The sequence below is a fragment of the Pseudorasbora parva genome, chromosome 2 (genome assembly GCF_024679245.1).
Source record: "Pseudorasbora parva isolate DD20220531a chromosome 2, ASM2467924v1, whole genome shotgun sequence".
Taxonomy (NCBI): Eukaryota; Metazoa; Chordata; class Actinopteri; order Cypriniformes; family Gobionidae; genus Pseudorasbora; species Pseudorasbora parva.
This window is the reverse complement of record NC_090173.1, coordinates 4,454,262-4,479,718: the sequence shown is the minus strand read 5'-3', so window position 1 is coordinate 4,479,718 and position 25,457 is coordinate 4,454,262.

Genomic DNA, 25,457 nt, shown 5'->3' with positions numbered 1-25,457 from the left:
TGGGGCGTCGATTACACAAGAGTATGAATACATGAAAGATCGGAATTAGTGCGCCGGAGACGGGTTTATTGAACATTCAGGAGTCAGAGCTGCAGTGGCTTTGGATCGGAAATAGAGAGACCAGAGACAGGAGCAGATCCCTCGCCTTTCCTTTGAGACGGGAAACTCCTGCAGAACAAACACACCATTTATCATCAATAACTCAATCAATGAACCAATGATCAACCAATGAAATCAGACCTTCAGAAAGCAGACGTCACTGGCTCTCAACATCTCCTCCGTGTCTTTGATTGTGTTTAAAAGAGCAGAGATGTGTGTGTTCATAGTACTCCTGTAAGGGAGTACATTTGTGAATAAACAAATCAGACACGATGCTTCTCATTCCTGTTTTTATTGAGAATGAAGCGTCTCTCGAGAACTCACCGGCTACGAGCAAACGCACACACACAAACACGACCAATCAGATGCACCCATGCCAAACGTATTAACAGTTCATTTTTATCCTCATACTAATGTGTTAGTTAATGCAAAACATAACATTTCAATGTCATTACCAACATTAATATTTAATAATTATTTAAGCTGATTACTTCACTAAACCTCATGTGAACACGTACAGTACATCTAAATACATGAAAACGGATAGTGATAGCAATTATGCACTTATTAGATCACAGATTATTCAGTATACCACATGTTCATCTCCTCCAGCTTCTCCTTCATCATCTGCTTCTTCTGCTCCTCTTCCTCCCTCAGTGCAGTGATTGTAGCTTCTTCTTCATCTCTGAGAAACTGATGAAGGTTTCTCAAACTGATGTTTAATCTGACACTCTGTGTGCTCAGTTTGAGACTGAAATAAGTTCACATTTACAGTTGTCTCGATTGTCTGATTCTAATATCTCTAATATTCTAACATCTAAATCTCATCAGCCTCTCTTTAAAAACTGCTGTGCGACATGAGATATCATTTGAAAGCTTCTGAACTTTTAAGAAGCATTTGGGTATATTCTCGGACAGAACTTTAAAACATGACAGCAGTGTATGAATAAAATATACATCTTTCCATATTAAACAGAAACATTAGTGGAGGTGCTGGAGACATTGGGTGCGTTTACATGCACGTTCTTAAGCCGATTATGCCTAAGAAGCCGACAATGAACATGGTCATGTAAACGCGGTAACCCATTTTCTTTTATCGGTGTAAGGTCATAAACGGCTGAAATGGTGCAAGCTTTATTTAACATCACACCTGATGTAACATTTGGGAATACTCCGAGTCAGATACGGACTCCTTATTTTTTGTCACTACAAGGAAATAACCCCCATTTATTAATAAATTCATGTAAACGTAGTTTACTTGCATTGTCAGTTTACTGGTTTGCATGTAAACGGGGAAAACTGATTAAAGCTGATATTTGTGACATGTAAACACACTGACTGATGGGTCTGAATTTGTGATCGTTGTTGTGAAGTAAAGCACACTACACACACTGGCTGTTTGTTCTCCAGACAAAGGAGTTTGAGTTTCTCACTGTTTAAACTGCAGATCTCCTCAGATGAGATCCTCTCATCTCTCTCCTTCAGTAACGACTCGCACAAGTTCTTTAATGCCAGATTTTTGGGAGGTTGATGTCGTGAGGATCTCCTACAGACGGGACACTCCTGAGTTTCCCCGGTTCTCCAGAACGGTTGAAGACACCCTTTACAGAAACTGACTACATGATAAAATAACAGGAGCCTTGAAGATTTCACAGCACACAGGACAAGAAAGCTCTTCTGCAGATAGTGAAACCATTTTCACTGCGTGAGCTCCAGCAATCTGAACAAAGATCTGCTGCCTGTTGAAATGTTTCTTAAAAAATGGTTCTGTTGTTTTTTAAATGGTTTTGTCAAGACACTACTTTTGTAGTGTAGTCTGTATTTGGCGTATTCTGTATTAAATCAGTCAGTTGATCAGAGATATTTTCTCACCGACGAGCCATGAGCGGGGAAAATGGGGCATCTCCATATCTGATTTGTGCCTCTTCTAGTTCAATTAGTCAACAGGATTGATTTGAACCCTTTGATGCGTGTGATTACACCGGTGATCAGAACGTCCAGTGTGTCACTGCTAAATGCCAACGTGCTTTCGCACTTAACCAACAAATGTGATATAGTTATGTACTATAATAATTCTGATGCAGGCAGTGTTTAAATTAGTCCAAAATTAGTTGGCAACTATTATGTTTTTTTTCTCTCTGTCAGCTTGGTTATCGTAAACATTGTAATCTAATGTACTAAAATGACATTAACTGTCATCAAATCTCACAAAGTTCTGTTATAATCAGTGAAGCGGTCTGCAATGCACATTGCATCACTTATTTACACAGTGTTTATTGAGAGGATTCGTGAGTGTGCAGAACACTCACACTGAAACAGTCAGCACTGAAAATAAACTCTGCCGCTTTGTGCAATTAGTGGATTCTGACTAACAAACACCTCTCATTGGATTTTTCGTGAAAGAGATCAACAGACACGTCTGAAAAGCAGCTTAATTGTTCAACGCTGAAAGAAAATGTAAAGAGAAACTTTTTCTGCTCTCCAGAGTGCAAGCACAAATACGCACTGGAGGCTCCAGTCTGGATTCGATATTATTACATTTTCAACTGAGGGAACTCTTACTATCTCGCTTAGTGAGCTCTACACACTACCCACCTAAGGCAAAAGACCATCTAAGGCTGCGCAGACTCAGGTCCAGAGGTCACTACTGTGTGGGTTCTGATCGGCTCTCAATGTTTTATCATCCTGGTGTGAATGGGCCTTAAGCAGACATTGTTCTATTGCTACATCCCAATTAAGAGGTTGCATTCTCCGAAGGGTACGTTCAAAGGCTGATTGCGTCACCACTGCATGACAAAGGTTGTCCCAATCCGAAGGCTCGTTCAAATGCGTCCTCTAAATGACTCCTTTGTTGGTTCAACAGTTGGATCCTTCCAGGGACATCGTTAGGCCTATTTTACGGGGGCTGAAGCTACCCCGAAATGTTCCTAAGCCCCCCTAAATGATAATAAATATCAATAACGATTCGATTTATCAATAACCATCCTCATTCATATTTAGACGCAACAAATTATATATATCCAGCTACCAAAAATAGCCGAAAAGTCGGAAGTTGGACAGAAGTAGAAAGAGTTGTTGTGCTTTCAAGATGATGCACCTGTCTCGCTGCAACTGTGGCTGTGTTCAGAGTGTTAGGGTTAGGCTCTGCAGACCGGAGCGCTGCTGCAAGTGACGCCCATTTTACACACACTCCGTTTGCAGTGCGTATTCTTTTTCCGCACCCATGTTAATGGATTAGGCCCTACAGCTTTCACACTGCATGCGGTCCAGTGTACCAGAAGCGGTCCGTACTGAGCAATGCAGCGATCGTTTCCGCATCGTTTTTTTTTTTTTACTGTGCTGTCCCGGATGCTCTGAATTAAATTGAGAGTGCATTGTTCGCATTAAAATAAACATGTATTGATGCTAAAATCTAGTAATTTCACCACAGACACATATGATTTGAATATAGTTTATAATTCTACTCTGTTTCAAAATCATTATGAGGCTTTTTGTCTCTGGTAAAGCAAGGAAAACAACATCATACCTGGCATTTAGCTTAATAAGAAAACATAATGGATAGCACTCATCCTTCCTCCTTTCTTTTTGGAGGTGGAAAAACAAAGTTCTTTATGACCTTCTTGAAAAAAAAATGTACGAAATAAATCAATGTTATAATAATCAATGTTGATTTTCAACATTGACTATAACATATGTTAAAAGGCTTTGCCACTTGCCATGCGTGAGCAACTTATATAAATCGAAAGGCTATAAATATAAAGGAATTGAATAAAACGTTGTTTATATTAAAAGCTTTTAAACATGTTATCTATGAACGAGTGTATACAAGAGAATTGCAATGATAACAAGCCATGTTCAATAGCCTAACAACTTTTAAATTTGAAATAAAAAATAATAAAGGCTGTGTTTGTGGTATAGCCTACAGCCGCGGATCAGATGCGCACTGCAAACGAGGCAAATATGAAAGCAAGGCTCCTGCATCTGCAACTTTAGTTTGGTCTGAGCTTGCTATGCACCCTGCCGCCCACATACACGGTAAGTGTTGTGAATCATGATACAGTCAAATTGTAAGTTGTTTTTAAATACCTGCTTACCATTAGCTGTTTTCTTGACGTAAAGGAAAGGGGATATTTTTGTCGCTATGGAAAACTGTAGTCTAGCTAGAGTAAACAAGTAAAATACAAGATTTTGCAAACGCAAGTTACAAATACCCTGTATTTAAATACAAATACACTTTGATGATGCGACGGCAGCCATATTGCGCCAGAACGCCCACCGCACACCAGCGATTGGTGGAGAGGAGACCGAGTGATGAAGCCAATCAGGATAAAAAAACTAATTACAGCAGTGTATACTATTACATAAAAGTGAATTTATTCAATTATCGCAAAAAGTCAAAATGGACAAAAAAAATCAAAATACAACAGTGTATACTATTACAAAAAGTAAAAATCATTCAATTATTACAAAAAGTCAAAATGGACAAAACAATCAAATTACAGCAGTGTATACTATTACAAAAAAGTCGAAATAATTCAATTATTACAAAAAGTCAAAATGGACAAAAATAAAATAAAATATGACAGTATATACTATTACATAAAAGTGAATTTATTCAATTATCAGAAAAGTCAAAATGGACAAAAACAAAAAAATCAAAATCCGACAGTTTATACTATTATATATAAACTATATCACGGGGCGGCAGTGGCTCAGTGGTTCATGTAGGTTGTCTACAAACCGAAAGGTTGGTGGTTCGATCCCCGGTTCCACCTGACCAAGTGTCGAAGTGTCCATGAGCAAGACACCTAACCCCAGCTGCTCCCGACGAGCTGGATGGCGCCTTACATGGCTGACATCGCCGTCGGTGTATGAATGGGTGAATGTGAGGCAAAAATGTAAAGCGCTTTGGATAAAAGCGCTATATAAATGCAGTCCATTTATATACAACTTAATTTATTCAATTATGACAAAAAGTCCAAATGGACAAAACAATCAAAATACGACAGTGTATACTATTACAAAAAAGTGAATTCATTCAGTTATTACAAAAAGTCAAAATGCACAAAAAATCTAAATTACGACAGTCTATACTTAATACATAAATGTGAATTTATTCAGTTATCACAAAGTCGAAATGGACAAAAATCTAAATACAACAGTTTATACTATTACAAAAAACAAATATAATTCAATTACTACAAAAAGTTAAAATGGACAAAACAAAAATCAAATTACGACAGTGAATGAATTCACTTTTATGTAATAGTATACAATTATCACAAAAAGTCAAAATGGACAAAAAAAATCTAAATTCGACAGTGTATACTATTACATAAAAGTGAATTTATTCAGTTATCACAAATAGTCAAAATTTACAAAACAATCAAATTACAGCAGTGTATACTATTTGTTACGTCCCAGGACGTATGTGTATGTTTTATAATTATGGTGTTTGTGTCATTTATTGATGTACTGTGTTATTGCCAATGGACCCAATGGCCTGCTGGCAATTGTAGTTTTTTTTTATGTGTGTTCTGCCCTATTTCCTGTGCTCCTTCCTGTCCTAATCTAGGTGATTGGATCTACCAGCTGCTCATCATTGTCAGGAGGAGCCAGTATTTAAGCAGAACAGGAGAGAGGTCCAGAGAGAGATTCCTTCTCCCAGGAGCATGAGAGGGTTCTGACGTTGCCAGTCCCAGAGTGTTGCTCTTGTTGTGTTTTAAGCTTAAACTGGTGTCATTGCTGTAGTGTGCAGCTTTTATGTGTTAAGCTTAAACTTAAAACCAAACTTAAATGTGTTGTGGCTGTGTGCCCAGCTTTTAAGTTAGTTGCCTGCTATGTTGAAGCAGTAGGGAGACGGGGGCCATTTTTCTTTTGTTCTCATTCTCTCCTGTTTTTGTTAGTAGTGAAGTACGGTAAGCGTGTTGTTGTTTATTTGTATTTATTGTGTGCAGGTTACTTAGAGCCTATACCACTAGTTAGTAATCTTTTGTTTGATGTTTTGGCCGCACCCACTCTTGAACATGTTTCCCTTATGTTGGATTGTGTTTTTTTTGTTTTGTTCCTTTGGCACTGTATTTATGTTTTCACTCATTTATTGTAAATAAATCTATTTAAATATTATATTGTGTAGTGAATGCTGGGACTGAGAACGTTTAAACCTTCTTTGTTTCTATTAAATATTCTTTAAAATTTTTAAAGAACTTTTTACTTCCCTTTTTCCCCTAGAAATCTAAAATGGGAATGTAATACTATTACATAAAAGTGAATTCATTCAGTTATCACAAATAGTCCAAATGGACAAAACAATCAAATTACGACAGTGTATACTATTACAAAAAAGTGAATTCATTCAGTTATCACAAATTTAAAATGGACAGTAGATCACTGTTAAGGTTATTTCGGATCAATACACGCAAGTGTCCACTAGATGGCGGCATGGAGACGGGTGTCAGGTGTTGTTTGAAGCATCGGCACATTTGCTTCAACTGTATCAGTGCTTCACGAAGCCTCGGTCTGCACATCACTAGTTTATACTACTACAATTTTTTTATTATTCAATTATCACAAAAAGTCAAAATGGACAAAAAAGAAAATACAACAGTGTTTACAAAAAATAAACAAAAAAGTATAGACTTTGTGATAATTTAATTATTTTAACTATTATATGCAACTGAATTTATTCAATTATCAGAAAAATCAAAATGGACAAAAAAACTCTAAATACGACAGTGTGTACTATTACAAAAAAGCAAAAATAATTCATTTATTACAAAAAGTCAGAATTTACAAAACAATCAAATTACGACAGTGTATACTATTACATAAAAGTGAATTTATTCAATTATCACAAAAAGTCAAAATGGACAAAAAACTCTAAATACGACAGTGTATACTATTACATAAAAGGAAAAATAATTCATTTATTACAAATTGTCATAATTTGATTGTTTTGTAAATTTTGACTGTGTATACTATTGCATAAAAGTGAATTTATTCAATTATCACAAAAAGTCAAAATTTGCAAAACAATCAAATTACGACAGTGTATACTATTACAAAAAAGTGAATTAATTCAATTATCATAAAAAGTCAACATGGACAAAAAACTAAATACGACAGTGTATACTATTACAAAAAAGCAAAAATAATTCATTTATTACAAAAAGTCGAAATTTACAAAACAATCAAATTACGACAGTGTATACTATTACATAAAAGCAAAAATAATTCATTTATTACAAATTGTCATAATTTGATTGTTTTGTAAATTTTGACTGTGTATACTATTACATAAAAGTGAATTTATTCAATTATCATAAAAAGTCAAAATGGACAAAAAACACTCTAAATACGACTGTGTATACTATTACAAAAAAGCAAAAATAATTCATTTATTACAAATAGTCAAAATTTACAAAACAATCAAATTACGACAGTGTATACTATTACTTAAAAGTGAATTTATTCAATTATCATAAAAAAACAAAATGGACAAAACAATCAAATTACGACAGTGTATACTATTACATAAAAGTGAATTTATTCAATTATCACAAAAAGTCAAAATTTGCAAAACAATCAAATTACGACAGTGTATACTATTACAAAAAAGTGAATTTATTCAATTATCATAAAAAGTCAAAATGGACAAAAAACTCTAAATACGACAGTGTATACTATTACAAAAAGTCGAAATAATTCAATTATCAGAAAAGTCAAAATGGACAAAAAAACTCTAATTACGACAGTGTATACTATTACATAAAAGTGAATTTATTCAATTATCACAAAGTCAAAATTTACAAAACAATCAAATTACGACAGTGTTTACTATTACAAAAAAGTGAATTTATTCAATTATCATAAAAAGTCAAAATGGACAAAAAAAACTCTAAATACGATAGTGTATACTATTACAAAAAAAGCAAAAATAATTCATTTATTACAAATAGTCAAAATTTACAAAACAATCAAATAACGACAGTGTATACTATTACATAAAAGTTAATTTATTCAATTATCATAAAAAGTCAAAATGGACAAAAAAACTCTAAATACGACAGTGTATACTATTACAAAAAAGCAAAAATAATTCATTTATTACAAATAGTCAAAATTTACAAAACTATCAAATTACGACAGTGTATACTATTACATAAAAGTGAATTTATTCAATTATCATAAAAAGTCAAAATGGACAAAACAATCAAATTACAACAGTGTATACTATTACAAAAAAGTGAATTCATTCAGTTATCACAAATTTAAAATGGACAGTAGATCACTGTTAAGGTTATTTCGGATCAATACACGCAAGTGTCCACTAGATGGCGGCATGGAGACGGGTGTCAGGTGTTGTTTGAAGCATCGGCACATTTGCTTCGACTGTATCAGTGCTTCACGAAGCCTCGGTCTGCACATCACTAGTTTATACTACTACAATTTTTTTATTATTCAATTATCACAAAAAGTCAAAATGGACAAAAAAGAAAATACAACAGTGTTTACAAAAAATAAACAAAAAAGTATAGACTTTGTGATAATTTAATTATTTTAACTATTATATGCAACTGAATTTATTCAATTATCAGAAAAATCAAAATGGACAAAAAAACTCTAAATACGACAGTGTGTACTATTACAAAAAAGCAAAAATAATTCATTTATTACAAAAAGTCAGAATTTACAAAACAATCAAATTACGACAGTGTATACTATTACATAAAAGTGAATTTATTCAATTATCACAAAAAGTCAAAATGGACAAAAAACTCTAAATACGACAGTGTATACTATTACAAAAAAAACTAAAATAATTCATTTTATTAAAAATAGTCAAAATTTACAAAACAATTAAATTACGACAGTGTATACTATTACATAAAAGGAAAAATAATTCATTTTTTACAAATTGTCATAATTTCATTGTTTTGTAAATTTTGACTGTGTATACTATTGCATAAAAGTGAATTTATTCAATTATCACAAAAAGTCAAAATTTGCAAAACAATCAAATTACGACAGTGTATACTATTACAAAAAAGTGAATTAATTCAATTATCATAAAAAGTCAACATGGACAAAAAACTAAATACGACAGTGTATACTATTACAAAAAAGCAAAAATAATTCATTTATTACAAAAAGTCGAAATTTACAAAACAATCAAATTACGACAGTGTATACTATTACATAAAAGCAAAAATAATTCATTTATTACAAATTGTCATAATTTGATTGTTTTGTAAATTTTGACTGTGTATACTATTACATAAAAGTGAATTTATTCAATTATCACAAAAAGTCAAAATGGACAAAACAATCAAATTACGACAGTGTATACTATTACATAAAAGTGAATTGATTCAATTATCACAAAAAGTCAAAATTTGCAAAACAATCAAATTACGACAATGTATACTATTACAAAAAAGTAAATTTATTCAATTATCATAAAAAGTCAAAATGGACAAAAAACTCTAAATACGACAGTGTATACTATTACAAAAAGTCGAAATAATTCAATTATCAGAAAAGTCAAAATGGACAAAAAAACTCTAATTACGACAGTGTATACTATTACATAAAAGTGAATTTTTTCAATTATCACAAAAAGTCAAAATTTACAAAACAATCAAATTACGACAGTGTATACTATTACAAAAAAGTGAATTTATTCAATTATCATAAAAAGTCAAAATGGACAAAAAAACTCTAAATACGACAGTGTATACTATTACAAAAAAAGCAAAAATAATTCATTTATTACAAATAGTCAAAATTTACAAAACAATCAAATAAAGACAGTGTATACTATTACATAAAAGTGAATTTATTCAATTATCATAAAAAGTCAAAATGGACACAAAAACTCTAAATACGACAGTGTATACTATTACAAAAAAGCAAAAATAATTCATTTATTACAAATAGTCAAAATTTACAAAACTATCAAATTACGACAGTGTATACTATTACATAAAAGTGAATTTATTCAATTATCATAAAAAGTCAAAATGGACAAAACAATCAAATTACGACAGTGTATACTATTACAAAAAAGTGAATTTATTCAATTATCATAAAAAGTCAAAATGGACAAAAAAACTCTAAATACGACAGTGTATACTATTACAAAAAAAGCAAAAATAATTCATTTATTACAAATAGTCAAAATTTACAAAACAATCAAATAACGACAGTGTATACTATTACATAAAAGTGAATTTATTCAATTATCATAAAAAGTCAAAATGGACAATAAAACTCTAAATACGACAGTGTATACTATTACAAAAAAGCAAAAATAATTCATTTATTACAAATAGTCAAAATTTACAAAACTATCAAATTACGACAGTGTATACTATTACATAAAAGTGAATTTATTCAATTATCACAAAAAGTCAAAATGGACAAAACAATCAAATTACGACAGTGTATACTATTACAAAAAAGTGAATTTATTAATTATCACAAAAAGTCAAAATGGACAAAACAATCAAATTACGACAGTGTATACTATTACAAAAAAGTGAATTAATTCAATTATCATAAAAAGTCAACATGGACAAAAAACTCTAAATACGACAGTGTATACTATTACAAAAAAACCAAAAATAATTCATTTTATTAAAAATAGTCAAAATTTACAAAACAATCAAATAACGACAGTGTATACTATTACATAAAAGTGAATTTATTCATTTATCATAAAAAGTCAAAATGGACAAAAAAACTCTAAATACGACAGTGTATACTATTACAAAAAAGCAAAAATAATTCATTTATTACAAATAGTCAAAATTTACAAAACTATCAAATTACGACAGTGTATACTATTACATAAAAGTGAATTTATTCAATTATCATAAAAAGTCAAAATGGACAAAACAATCAAATTACGACAGTGTATACTATTACAAAAAAGTGAATTTATTCAATTATCATAAAAAGTCAAAATGGACAAAAAACACTCTAAATACGACAGTGTATACTATTACAAAAAAGCAAAAATAATTCATTTATTACAAATAGTCAAAATTTACAAAACAATCAAATTACGACAGTGTATACTATTACATAAAAGTGAATTTATTCAATTATCACAAAAAGTCAAAATGGACAAAACAATCAAATTACGACAGTGTATACTATTACAAAAAAGTGAATTTATTCAATTATCACAAAAAGTCAACATTTGCAAAAACAATCAAATTATGACAGTGTATACTATTACAAAAAAGTAAATGTATTCAATTATCATAAAAAGTCAAAATGGACAAAAAACTCTAAATACGACAGTTTATACTATTACAAAAAGTCGAAATAATTCAATTATCAGAAAAGTCAAAATGGACAAAAAAACTCTAATTACGACAGTGTATACTATTACATAAAAGTGAATTTATTCAATTATCATAAAAAGTCAAAATGGACAAAAAAACTCTAAATACGACAGTGTATATTATTACAAAAAAAGCAAAAATAATTCATTTATTACAAATAGTCAAAATTTACAAAACAATCAAATAACGACAGTGTATACTATTACATAAAAGTGAATTTATTCAAATATCATAAAAATTCAAAATGGACAAAAACACTCTAAATACGACAGTGTATACTATTACAAAAAAGCAAAAATAATTCATTTATTACAAATAGTCAAAATTTACAAAACAATCAAATTACGACAGTGTATACCATTACATTAAAGTGAATTTATTCAATTATCAAAAAAAGTCAAAATGGACAAAACAATCAAATTACGACAGTGTATACTATTACATAAAAGTGAATTTATTCAATTATCAAAAAAAGTCCAAATGGACAAAACAATCAAATTACGACAGTGTATACTATTACATAAAAGTGAATTTATTCAATTATCAAAAAAAGTCAAAATGGAAAAAACAATCAAATTACGATAGTGTATACTATTACATAAAAGTGAATTTATGCAATTATCATAAAAATTCAAAATGGACAAAAAAAACTCTAAATACGACAGTGTATACTATTACAAAAAAGCAAAAATAATTCATTTATTACAAATAGTCAAAATTGACAAAACTATCAAATTACGACAGTGTATACTATTACATAAAAGTGAATTTATTCAATTATCACAAAAAGTCAAAATGGACAAAACAATCAAATTACGACAGTGTATACTATTACATAAAAGTGAATTTATTCAATTATCACAAAAAGTCAAAATGGACAAAACAATCAAATTACAGCAGTGTATACTATTACAAAAAAGCAAAAATAATTAATTTATTACAAATAGTCAAAATGTACAAAACAATCAAATTATGACAGTGTATACTATTACATAAAAGTAAATTCATTCAGTTATTACAAAAAGTCAAAATGGACAAAACAATCAACTTACAACAGTGTATACTATTACAAAAAAGTTAATTTATTAAATTATCAAAAAAGGCAAAATAGACAAAACAATCAAATTACGACAGTGTATACTATTACAAAAAAGCAAAAATAATTCATTTATTACAAATAGTCAAAATTTACAAAACTATCAAATTACGACAGTGTATACTATTACATAAAAGTGAATTTATTCAATTATCACAAAAAGTCAAAATGGACAAAACAATCAAATTACGACAGTGTATACTATTACATAAAAGTGAATTTATTCAATTATCAAAAAAAGTCAAAATGGAAAAAACAATCAAATTACGATAGTGTATACTATTACATAAAAGTGAATTTATTCAATTATCATAAAAAGTCAAAATGGACAAAAAAAAACTCTAAATACGACAGTGTATACTATTACAAAAAAGCAAAAATAATTCATTTATTACAAATAGTCAAAATTTACAAAACTATCAAATTACGACAGTGTATACTATTACATAAAAGTGAATTTATTCAATTATCACAAAAAGTCAAAATGGACAAAACAATCAAATTACGACAGTGTATACTATTACAAAAAAGTGAATTTATTCAATTATCACAAAAAGTCAACATTTACAAAACAATCAAATTACGACAGTGTATACTATTACATAAAAGTGAATTTATTCAATTATCACAAAAAGTCAAAATTAGCAAAACAATCAAATTACGACAGTGTATACTATTACATAAAAGTGAATTTATTCAATTATCAAAAAAAGTCAAAATGGACAAAAACTCTAAATACGACAGTGTATACTATTACAAAAAAGCTAAATTTTTTAATTTATTACAAATAGTCAAAATTTAAAAAACAATCAAATTACGACAGTGTATACTATTACATAAAAGTGAATTTATTCAATTATCACAAAAAGTCAAAATGGACAAAAAAACTCTAAATACGACAGTGTATACTATTACAAAAAAGCAAAAATAATTCATTTATTACAAATAGTCAAAATTTACAAAACAATCAAATAACGACAGTGTATACTATTACATAAAAGTGAATTTATTCAATTATCACAAAAAGTCAAAATGGACAAAACAATCAAATTACGACAGTGTATACTATTACAAAAAAGTGAATTTATTAATTATCACAAAAAGTCAAAATGGACAAAACAATCAAATTACGACAGTGTATACTATTACAAAAAAGTTAATTAATTCAATTATCATAAAAAGTCAACATGGACAAAAAACTCTAAATACGACAGTGTATACTATTACAAAAAAGCAAAAATAATTCATTTATTACAAAAAGTCAAAATTTACAAAACAATCAAATTACGACAGTGTATACTATTACATAAAAGCAAAAATAATTCATTTATTACAAATTGTCATAATTTGATTGTTTTGTAAATTTTGACTGTGTATACTATTACATAAAAGTGAATTTATTCAATTATCATAAAAAGTCAAAATGGACAAAAAACACTCTAAATACGACAGTGTATACTATTACAAAAAAGCAAAAATAATTCATTTATTACAAATAGTCAAAATTTACAAAACAATCAAATTACGACAGTGTATACTATTACATAAAAGTGAATTTATTCAATTATCAAAAAAAGTCAAAATGGACAAAACAATCAAATTACGACAGTGTACTCTATTACAAAAAAGTGAATTTATTCAATTATCACAAAAAGTCAACATTTACAAAACAATCAAATTACGACAGTGTATACTATTACATAAAAGTGAATTTATTCAATTATCACAAAAAGTCAAAATTTGCAAAACAATCAAATTACGACAGTGTATACTATTACATAAAAGTGAATTTATTCAATTATCAAAAAAAGTCAAAATGGACAAAAAACTCTAAATACGACAGTGTATACTATTACAAAAAAGCAAAAAAATTTAATTTATTACAAATAGTCAAAATTTAAAAAACAATCAAATTACGACAGTGTATACTATTACATAAAAGTGAATTTATTCAATTATCACAAAAAGTCAAAATTTGCAAAACAATCAAATTACGACAGTGTATACTATTACAAAAAAAGTGAATTTATTCAATTATCACAAAAAGTCAAAATTTGCAAAACAATCAAATTACGACAGTGTATACTATTACATAAAAGTGAATTTATTCAATTATCAAAAAAAGTCAAAATGGACAAAAAAACTCTAATTACGACAGTGTATACTATTACATAAAAGTGAATTTATTCAATTATAACAAAGCCAAAATTTACAAAACAATCAAATTACGACAGTGTATACTATTACATAAAAGTGAATTTATTCAATTATCACAAAAAGTCAAAATTTACAAAACAATCAAATTACGACAGTGTATACTATTACAAAAAAGTGAATTTATTCAATTATCATAAAAAGTCAAAATGGACAAAAAAACTCTAAATACGACAGTGTATACTATTACAAAAAAGCAAAAATAATTCATTTATTACAAATAGTCAAAATTTACAAAACAATCAAATTACGACAGTGTATACTATTACATAAAAGTGAATTTATTCAATTATCAAAAAAAGTCAAGATGGACAAAACAATCAAATTACGACAGTGTATATTATTACAAAAAAGTGAATTAATTCAATTATCATAAAAAGTCAACATGGACAAAAAACTCTAAATACGACAGTGTATACTATTACAAAAAAACCAAAAATAATTCATTTTATTAAAAATAGTCAAAATTTACAAAACAATTAAATTACGACAGTGTATACTATTACATAAAAGCAAAAATAATTCATTTATTACAAATTGTCATAATTTGATTGTTTTGTAAATTTTGACTGTGTATACTATTGCATAAAAGTGAATTTATTCAATTATCACAAAAAGTCAAAATTTGCAAAACAATCAAATTACGACAGTGTATACTATTACAAAAAAGTGAATTAATTCAATTATCATAAAAAGTCAACATGGACAAAAAACTCTAAATACGACAGTGTATACTATTACAAAAAAGCAAAAATAATTAATTTATTACAAATAGTCAAAATTTACAAAACAATCAAATAACGACAGTGTATACTATTACATAAAAGTGAATTTATTCAATTATCATAAAAAGTCAAAATGGACAAAACAATCAAATTACGACAGTGTATACTATTACATAAAAGCAAAAATAATTCATTTATTACAAATTGTCATAATTTGATTGTTTTGTAAATTTTGACTGTGTATACTATTACATAAAAGTGAATTTATTCAATTATCATAAAAAGTCAAAATGGACAAAAAACACTCTAAATACGACAGTGTATACTATTACAAAAAAGCAAAAATAATTCATTTATTACAAATAGTCAAAATTTACAAAACAATCAAATTACGACAGTGTATACTATTACATAAAAGTGAATTTATTCAATTATCACAAAAAGTCAAAATGGACAAAACAATCAAATTACGACAGTGTATACTATTACAAAAAAAGTGAATTTATTCAATTATCACAAAAAGTCAACATTTGCAAAAACAATCAAATTATGACAGTGTATACTATTACAAAAAAGTAAATGTATTCAATTATCATAAAAAGTCAAAATGGACAAAAAACTCTAAATACGACAGTTTATACTATTACAAAAAGTCGAAATAATTCAATTATCAGAAAAGTCAAAATGGACAAAAAAACTCTAATTACGACAGTGTATACTATTACATAAAAGTGAATTTATTCAATTATCATAAAAAGTCAAAATGGACAAAAAAACTCTAAATACGACAGTGTATATTATTACAAAAAAAGCAAAAATAATTCATTTATTACAAATAGTCAAAATTTACAAAACAATCAAATAACGACAGTGTATACTATTACATAAAAGTGAATTTATTCAAATATCATAAAAATTCAAAATGGACAAAAACACTCTAAATACGACAGTGTATACTATTACAAAAAAGCAAAAATAATTCATTTATTACAAATAGTCAAAATTTACAAAACAATCAAATTACGACAGTGTATACCATTACATTAAAGTGAATTTATTCAATTATCAAAAAAAGTCAAAATGGACAAAACAATCAAATTACGACAGTGTATACTATTACAAAAAAGTGAATTTATTCAATTATCATAAAAAGTCAAAATGGACAAAAAACACTCTAAATACGACAGTGTATACTATTACAAAAAAGCAAAAATAATTCATTTATTACAAATAGTCAAAATTTACAAAACAATCAAATTACGACAGTGTATACTATTACATAAAAGTGAATTTATTCAATTATCACAAAAAGTCAAAATGGACAAAACAATCAAATTACGACAGTGTATACTATTACAAAAAAGTGAATTTATTCAATTATCACAAAAAGTCAACATTTGCAAAAACAATCAAATTATGACAGTGTATACTATTACAAAAAAGTAAATGTATTCAATTATCATAAAAAGTCAAAATGGACAAAAAACTCTAAATACGACAGTTTATACTATTACAAAAAGTCGAAATAATTCAATTATCAGAAAAGTCAAAATGGACAAAAAAACTCTAATTAGGACAGTGTATACTATTACATAAAAGTGAATTTATTCAATTATCATAAAAAGTCAAAATGGACAAAAAAACTCTAAATACGACAGTGTATATTATTACAAAAAAAGCAAAAATAATTCATTTATTACAAATAGTCAAAATTTACAAAACAATCAAATAACGACAGTGTATACTATTACATAAAAGTGAATTTATTCAAATATCATAAAAATTCAAAATGGACAAAAACACTCTAAATACGACAGTGTATACTATTACAAAAAAGCAAAAATAATTCATTTATTACAAATAGTCAAAATTTACAAAACAATCAAATTACGACAGTGTATACCATTACATTAAAGTGAATTTATTCAATTATCAAAAAAAGTCAAAATGGACAAAACAATCAAATTACGACAGTGTATACTATTACATAAAAGTGAATTTATTCAATTATCAAAAAAAGTCCAAATGGACAAAACAATCAAATTACGACAGTGTATACTATTACATAAAAGTGAATTTATTCAATTATCAAAAAAAGTCAAAATGGAAAAAACAATCAAATTACGATAGTGTATACTATTACATAAAAGTGAATTTATGCAATTATCATAAAAATTCAAAATGGACAAAAAAAACTCTAAATACGACAGTGTATACTATTACAAAAAAGCAAAAATAATTCATTTATTACAAATAGTCAAAATTGACAAAACTATCAAATTACGACAGTGTATACTATTACATAAAAGTGAATTTATTCAATTATCACAAAAAGTCAAAATGGACAAAACAATCAAATTACGACAGTGTATACTATTACATAAAAGTGAATTTATTCAATTATCACAAAAAGTCAAAATGGACAAAACAATCAAATTACAGCAGTGTATACTATTACAAAAAAGCAAAAATAATTAATTTATTACAAATAGTCAAAATGTACAAAACAATCAAATTATGACAGTGTATACTATTACATAAAAGTAAATTCATTCAGTTATTACAAAAAGTCAAAATGGACAAAACAATCAACTTACGACAGTGTATACTATTACAAAAAAGTTAATTTATTAAATTATCAAAAAAGGCAAAATAGACAAAACAATCAAATTACGACAGTGTATACTATTACAAAAAAGCAAAAATAATTCATTTATTACAAATAGTCAAAATTTACAAAACTATCAAATTACGACAGTGTATACTATTACATAAAAGTGAATTTATTCAATTATCACAAAAAGTCAAAATGGACAAAACAATCAAATTACGACAGTGTATACTATTACATAAAAGTGAATTTATTCAATTATCAAAAAAAGTCAAAATGGAAAAAACAATCAAATTACGATAGTGTATACTATTACATAAAAGTGAATTTATTCAATTATCATAAAAAGTCAAAATGGACAAAAAAAAACTCTAAATACGACAGTGTATACTATTACAAAAAAGCAAAAATAATTCATTTATTACAAATAGTCAAAATTTACAAAACTATCAAATTACGACAGTGTATACTATTACATAAAAGTGAATTTATTCAATTATCACAAAAAGTCAAAATGGACAAAACAATCAAATTACGACAGTGTATACTATTACAAAAAAGTGAATTTATTCAATTATCACAAAAAGTCAACATTTACAAAACAATCAAATTACGACAGTGTATACTATTACATAAAAGTGAATTTATTCAATTATCACAAAAAGTCAAAATTAGCAAAACAATCAAATTACGACAGTGTATACTATTACATAAAAGTGAATTTATTCAATTATCAAAAAAAGTCAAAATGGACAAAAACTCTAAATACGACAGTGTATACTATTACAAAAAAGCTAAATTTTTTAATTTATTACAAATAGTCAAAATTTAAAAAACAATCAAATTACGACAGTGTATACTATTACATAAAAGTGAATTTATTCAATTATCACAAAAAGTCAAAATGGACAAAAAAACTCTAAATACGACAGTGTATACTATTACAAAAAAGCAAAAATAATTCATTTATTACAAATAGTCAAAATTTACAAAACAATCAAATAACGACAGTGTATACTATTACATAAAAGTGAATTTATTCAATTATCACAAAAAGTCAAAATGGACAAAACAATCAAATTACGACAGTGTATACTATTACAAAAAAGTGAATTTATTAATTATCACAAAAAGTCAAAATGGACAAAACAATCAAATTACGACAGTGTATACTATTACAAAAAAGTTAATTAATTCAATTATCATAAAAAGTCAACATGGACAAAAAACTCTAAATACGACAGTGTATACTATTACAAAAAAGCAAAAATAATTCATTTATTACAAAAAGTCAAAATTTACAAAACAATCAAATTACGACAGTGTATACTATTACATAAAAGCAAAAATAATTCATTTATTACAAATTGTCATAATTTGATTGTTTTGTAAATTTTGACTGTGTATACTATTACATAAAAGTGAATTTATTCAATTATCATAAAAAGTCAAAATGGACAAAAAACACTCTAAATACGACAGTGTATACTATTACAAAAAAGCAAAAATAATTCATTTATTACAAATAGTCAAAATTTACAAAACAATCAAATTACGACAGTGTATACTATTACATAAAAGTGAATTTATTCAATTATCAAAAAAAGTCAAAATGGACAAAACAATCAAATTACGACAGTGTACTCTATTACAAAAAAGTGAATTTATTCAATTATCACAAAAAGTCAACATTTACAAAACAATCAAATTACGACAGTGTATACTATTACATAAAAGTGAATTTATTCAATTATCACAAAAAGTCAAAATTTGCAAAACAATCAAATTACGACAGTGTATACTATTACATAAAAGTGAATTTATTCAATTATCAAAAAAAGTCAAAATGGACAAAAAACTCTAAATACGACAGTGTATACTATTACAAAAAAGCAAAAAAATTTAATTTATTACAAATAGTCAAAATTTAAAAAACAATCAAATTACGACAGTGTATACTATTACATAAAAGTGAATTTATTCAATTATCACAAAAAGTCAAAATTTGCAAAACAATCAAATTACGACAGTGTATACTATTACATAAAAGTGAATTTATTCAATTATCACAAAAAGTCAAAATTTACAAAACAATCAAATTACGACAGTGTATACTATTACAAAAAAGTGAATTTATTCAATTATCATAAAAAGTCAAAATGGACAAAAAAACTCTAAATACGACAGTGTATACTATTACAAAAAAGCAAAAATAATTCATTTATTACAAATAGTCAAAATTTACAAAACAATCAAATTACGACAGTGTATACTATTACATAAAAGTGAATTTATTCAATTATCAAAAAAAGTCAAGATGGACAAAACAATCAAATTACGACAGTGTATATTATTACAAAAAAGTGAATTAATTCAATTATCATAAAAAGTCAACATGGACAAAAAACTCTAAATACGACAGTGTATACTATTACAAAAAAACCAAAAATAATTCATTTTATTAAAAATAGTCAAAATTTACAAAACAATTAAATTACGACAGTGTATACTATTACATAAAAGCAAAAATAATTCATTTATTACAAATTGTCATAATTTGATTGTTTTGTAAATTTTGACTGTGTATACTATTGCATAAAAGTGAATTTATTCAATTATCACAAAAAGTCAAAATTTGCAAAACAATCAAATTACGACAGTGTATACTATTACAAAAAAGTGAATTAATTCAATTATCATAAAAAGTCAACATGGACAAAAAACTCTAAATACGACAGTGTATACTATTACAAAAAAGCAAAAATAATTAATTTATTACAAATAGTCAAAATTTACAAAACAATCAAATAACGACAGTGTATACTATTACATAAAAGTGAATTTATTCAATTATCATAAAAAGTCAAAATGGACAAAACAATCAAATTACGACAGTGTATACTATTACATAAAAGCAAAAATAATTCATTTATTACAAATTGTCATAATTTGATTGTTTTGTAAATTTTGACTGTGTATACTATTACATAAAAGTGAATTTATTCAATTATCATAAAAAGTCAAAATGGACAAAAAACACTCTAAATACGACAGTGTATACTATTACAAAAAAGCAAAAATAATTCATTTATTACAAATAGTCAAAATTTACAAAACAATCAAATTACGACAGTGTATACTATTACATAAAAGTGAATTTATTCAATTATCACAAAAAGTCAAAATGGACAAAACAATCAAATTACGACAGTGTATACTATTACAAAAAAAGTGAATTTATTCAATTATCACAAAAAGTCAACATTTGCAAAAACAATCAAATTATGACAGTGTATACTATTACAAAAAAGTAAATGTATTCAATTATCATAAAAAGTCAAAATGGACAAAAAACTCTAAATACGACAGTTTATAGTATTACAAAAAGTCGAAATAATTCAATTATCAGAAAAGTCAAAATGGACAAAAAAACTCTAATTACGACAGTGTATACTATTACATAAAAGTGAATTTATTCAATTATCATAAAAAGTCAAAATGGACAAAAAAACTCTAAATACGACAGTGTATATTATTACAAAAAAAGCAAAAATAATTCATTTATTACAAATAGTCAAAATTTACAAAACAATCAAATAACGACAGTGTATACTATTACATAAAAGTGAATTTATTCAAATATCATAAAAATTCAAAATGGACAAAAACACTCTAAATACGACAGTGTATACTATTACAAAAAAGCAAAAATAATTCATTTATTACAAATAGTCAAAATTTACAAAACAATCAAATTACGACAGTGTATACCATTACATTAAAGTGAATTTATTCAATTATCAAAAAAAGTCAAAATGGACAAAACAATCAAATTACGACAGTGTATACTATTACATAAAAGTGAATTTATTCAATTATCAAAAAAAGTCCAAATGGACAAAACAATCAAATTACGACAGTGTATACTATTACATAAAAGTGAATTTATTCAATTATCAAAAAAAGTCAAAATGGAAAAAACAATCAAATTACGATAGTGTATACTATTACATAAAAGTGAATTTATGCAATTATCATAAAAATTCAAAATGGACAAAAAAAAACTCTAAATACGACAGTGTATACTATTACAAAAAAGCAAAAATAATTCATTTATTACAAATAGTCAAAATTGACAAAACTATCAAATTACGACAGTGTATACTATTACATAAAAGTGAATTTATTCAATTATCACAAAAAGTCAAAATGGACAAAACAATCAAATTACGACAGTGTATACTATTACATAAAAGTGAATTTATTCAATTATCACAAAAAGTCAAAATGGACAAAACAATCAAATTACAGCAGTGTATACTATTACAAAAAAGCAAAAATAATTAATTTATTACAAATAGTCAAAATGTACAAAACAATCAAATTATGACAGTGTATACTATTACATAAAAGTAAATTCATTCAGTTATTACAAAAAGTCAAAATGGACAAAACAATCAACTTACGACAGTGTATACTATTACAAAAAAGTTAATTTATTAAATTATCAAAAAAGGCAAAATAGACAAAACAATCAAATTACGACAGTGTATACTATTACAAAAAAGCAAAAATAATTCATTTATTACAAATAGTCAAAATTTACAAAACTATCAAATTACGACAGTGTATACTATTACATAAAAGTGAATTTATTCAATTATCACAAAAAGTCAAAATGGACAAAACAATCAAATTACGACAGTGTATACTATTACATAAAAGTGAATTTATTCAATTATCAAAAAAAGTCAAAATGGAAAAAACAATCAAATTACGATAGTGTATACTATTACATAAAAGTGAATTTATTCAATTATCATAAAAAGTCAAAATGGACAAAAAAAAACTCTAAATACGACAGTGTATACTATTACAAAAAAGCAAAAATAATTCATTTATTACAAATAGTCAAAATTTACAAAACTATCAAATTACGACAGTGTATACTATTACATAAAAGTGAATTTATTCAATTATCACAAAAAGTCAAAATGGACAAAACAATCAAATTACGACAGTGTATACTATTACAAAAAAGTGAATTTATTCAATTATCACAAAAAGTCAACATTTACAAAACAATCAAATTACGACAGTGTATACTATTACATAAAAGTGAATTTATTCAATTATCACAAAAAGTCAAAATTAGCAAAACAATCAAATTACGACAGTGTATACTATTACATAAAAGTGAATTTATTCAATTATCAAAAAAAGTCAAAATGGACAAAAACTCTAAATACGACAGTGTATACTATTACAAAAAAGCTAAATTTTTTAATTTATTACAAATAGTCAAAATTTAAAAAACAATCAAATTACGACAGTGTATACTATTACATAAAAGTGAATTTATTCAATTATCACAAAAAGTCAAAATGGACAAAAAAACTCTAAATACGACAGTGTATACTATTACAAAAAAAGCAAAAATAATTCATTTATTACAAATAGTCAAAATTTACAAAACAATCAAATAACGACAGTGTATACTATTACATAAAAGTGAATTTATTCAATTATCATAAAAAGTCAAAATGGACAATAAAACTCTAAATACGACAGTGTATACTATTACAAAAAAGCAAAAATAATTCATTTATTACAAATAGTCAAAATTTACAAAACTATCAAATTACGACAGTGTATACTATTACATAAAAGTGAATTTATTCAATTATCACAAAAAGTCAAAATGGACAAAACAATCAAATTACGACAGTGTATACTATTACAAAAAAGTGAATTTATTAATTATCACAAAAAGTCAAAATGGACAAAACAATCAAATTACGACAGTGTATACTATTACAAAAAAGTTAATTAATTCAATTATCATAAAAAGTCAACATGGACAAAAAACTCTAAATACGACAGTGTATACTATTACAAAAAAGCAAAAATAATTCATTTATTACAAAAAGTCAAAATTTACAAAACAATCAAATTACGACAGTGTATACTATTACATAAAAGCAAAAATAATTCATTTATTACAAATTGTCATAATTTGATTGTTTTGTAAATTTTGACTGTGTATACTATTACATAAAAGTGAATTTATTCAATTATCATAAAAAGTCAAAATTTGCAAAACAATCAAATTACGACAGTGTATACTATTACATAAAAGTGAATTTATTCAATTATCAAAAAAAGTCAAAATGGACAAAAAAACTCTAATTACGACAGTGTATACTATTACATAAAAGTGAATTTATTCAATTATAACAAAGCCAAAATTTACAAAACAATCAAATTACGACAGTGTATACTATTACATAAAAGTGAATTTATTCAATTATCACAAAAAGTCAAAATTTACAAAACAATCAAATTACGACAGTGTATACTATTACAAAAAAGTGAATTTATTCAATTATCATAAAAAGTCAAAATGGACAAAAAAACTCTAAATACGACAGTGTATACTATTACAAAAAAGCAAAAATAATTCATTTATTACAAATAGTCAAAATTTACAAAACAATCAAATTACGACAGTGTATACTATTACATAAAAGTGAATTTATTCAATTATCAAAAAAAGTCAAGATGGACAAAACAATCAAATTACGACAGTGTATATTATTACAAAAAAGTGAATTAATTCAATTATCATAAAAAGTCAACATGGACAAAAAACTCTAAATACGACAGTGTATACTATTACAAAAAAACCAAAAATAATTCATTTTATTAAAAATAGTCAAAATTTACAAAACAATTAAATTACGACAGTGTATACTATTACATAAAAGCAAAAATAATTCATTTATTACAAATTGTCATAATTTGATTGTTTTGTAAATTTTGACTGTGTATACTATTGCATAAAAGTGAATTTATTCAATTATCACAAAAAGTCAAAATTTGCAAAACAATCAAATTACGACAGTGTATACTATTACAAAAAAGTGAATTAATTCAATTATCATAAAAAGTCAACATGGACAAAAAACTCTAAATACGACAGTGTATACTATTACAAAAAAGCAAAAATAATTAATTTATTACAAATAGTCAAAATTTACAAAACAATCAAATAACGACAGTGTATACTATTACATAAAAGTGAATTTATTCAATTATCATAAAAAGTCAAAATGGACAAAACAATCAAATTACGACAGTGTATACTATTACATAAAAGCAAAAATAATTCATTTATTACAAATTGTCATAATTTGATTGTTTTGTAAATTTTGACTGTGTATACTATTACATAAAAGTGAATTTATTCAATTATCATAAAAAGTCAAAATGGACAAAAAACACTCTAAATACGACAGTGTATACTATTACAAAAAAGCAAAAATAATTCATTTATTACAAATAGTCAAAATTTACAA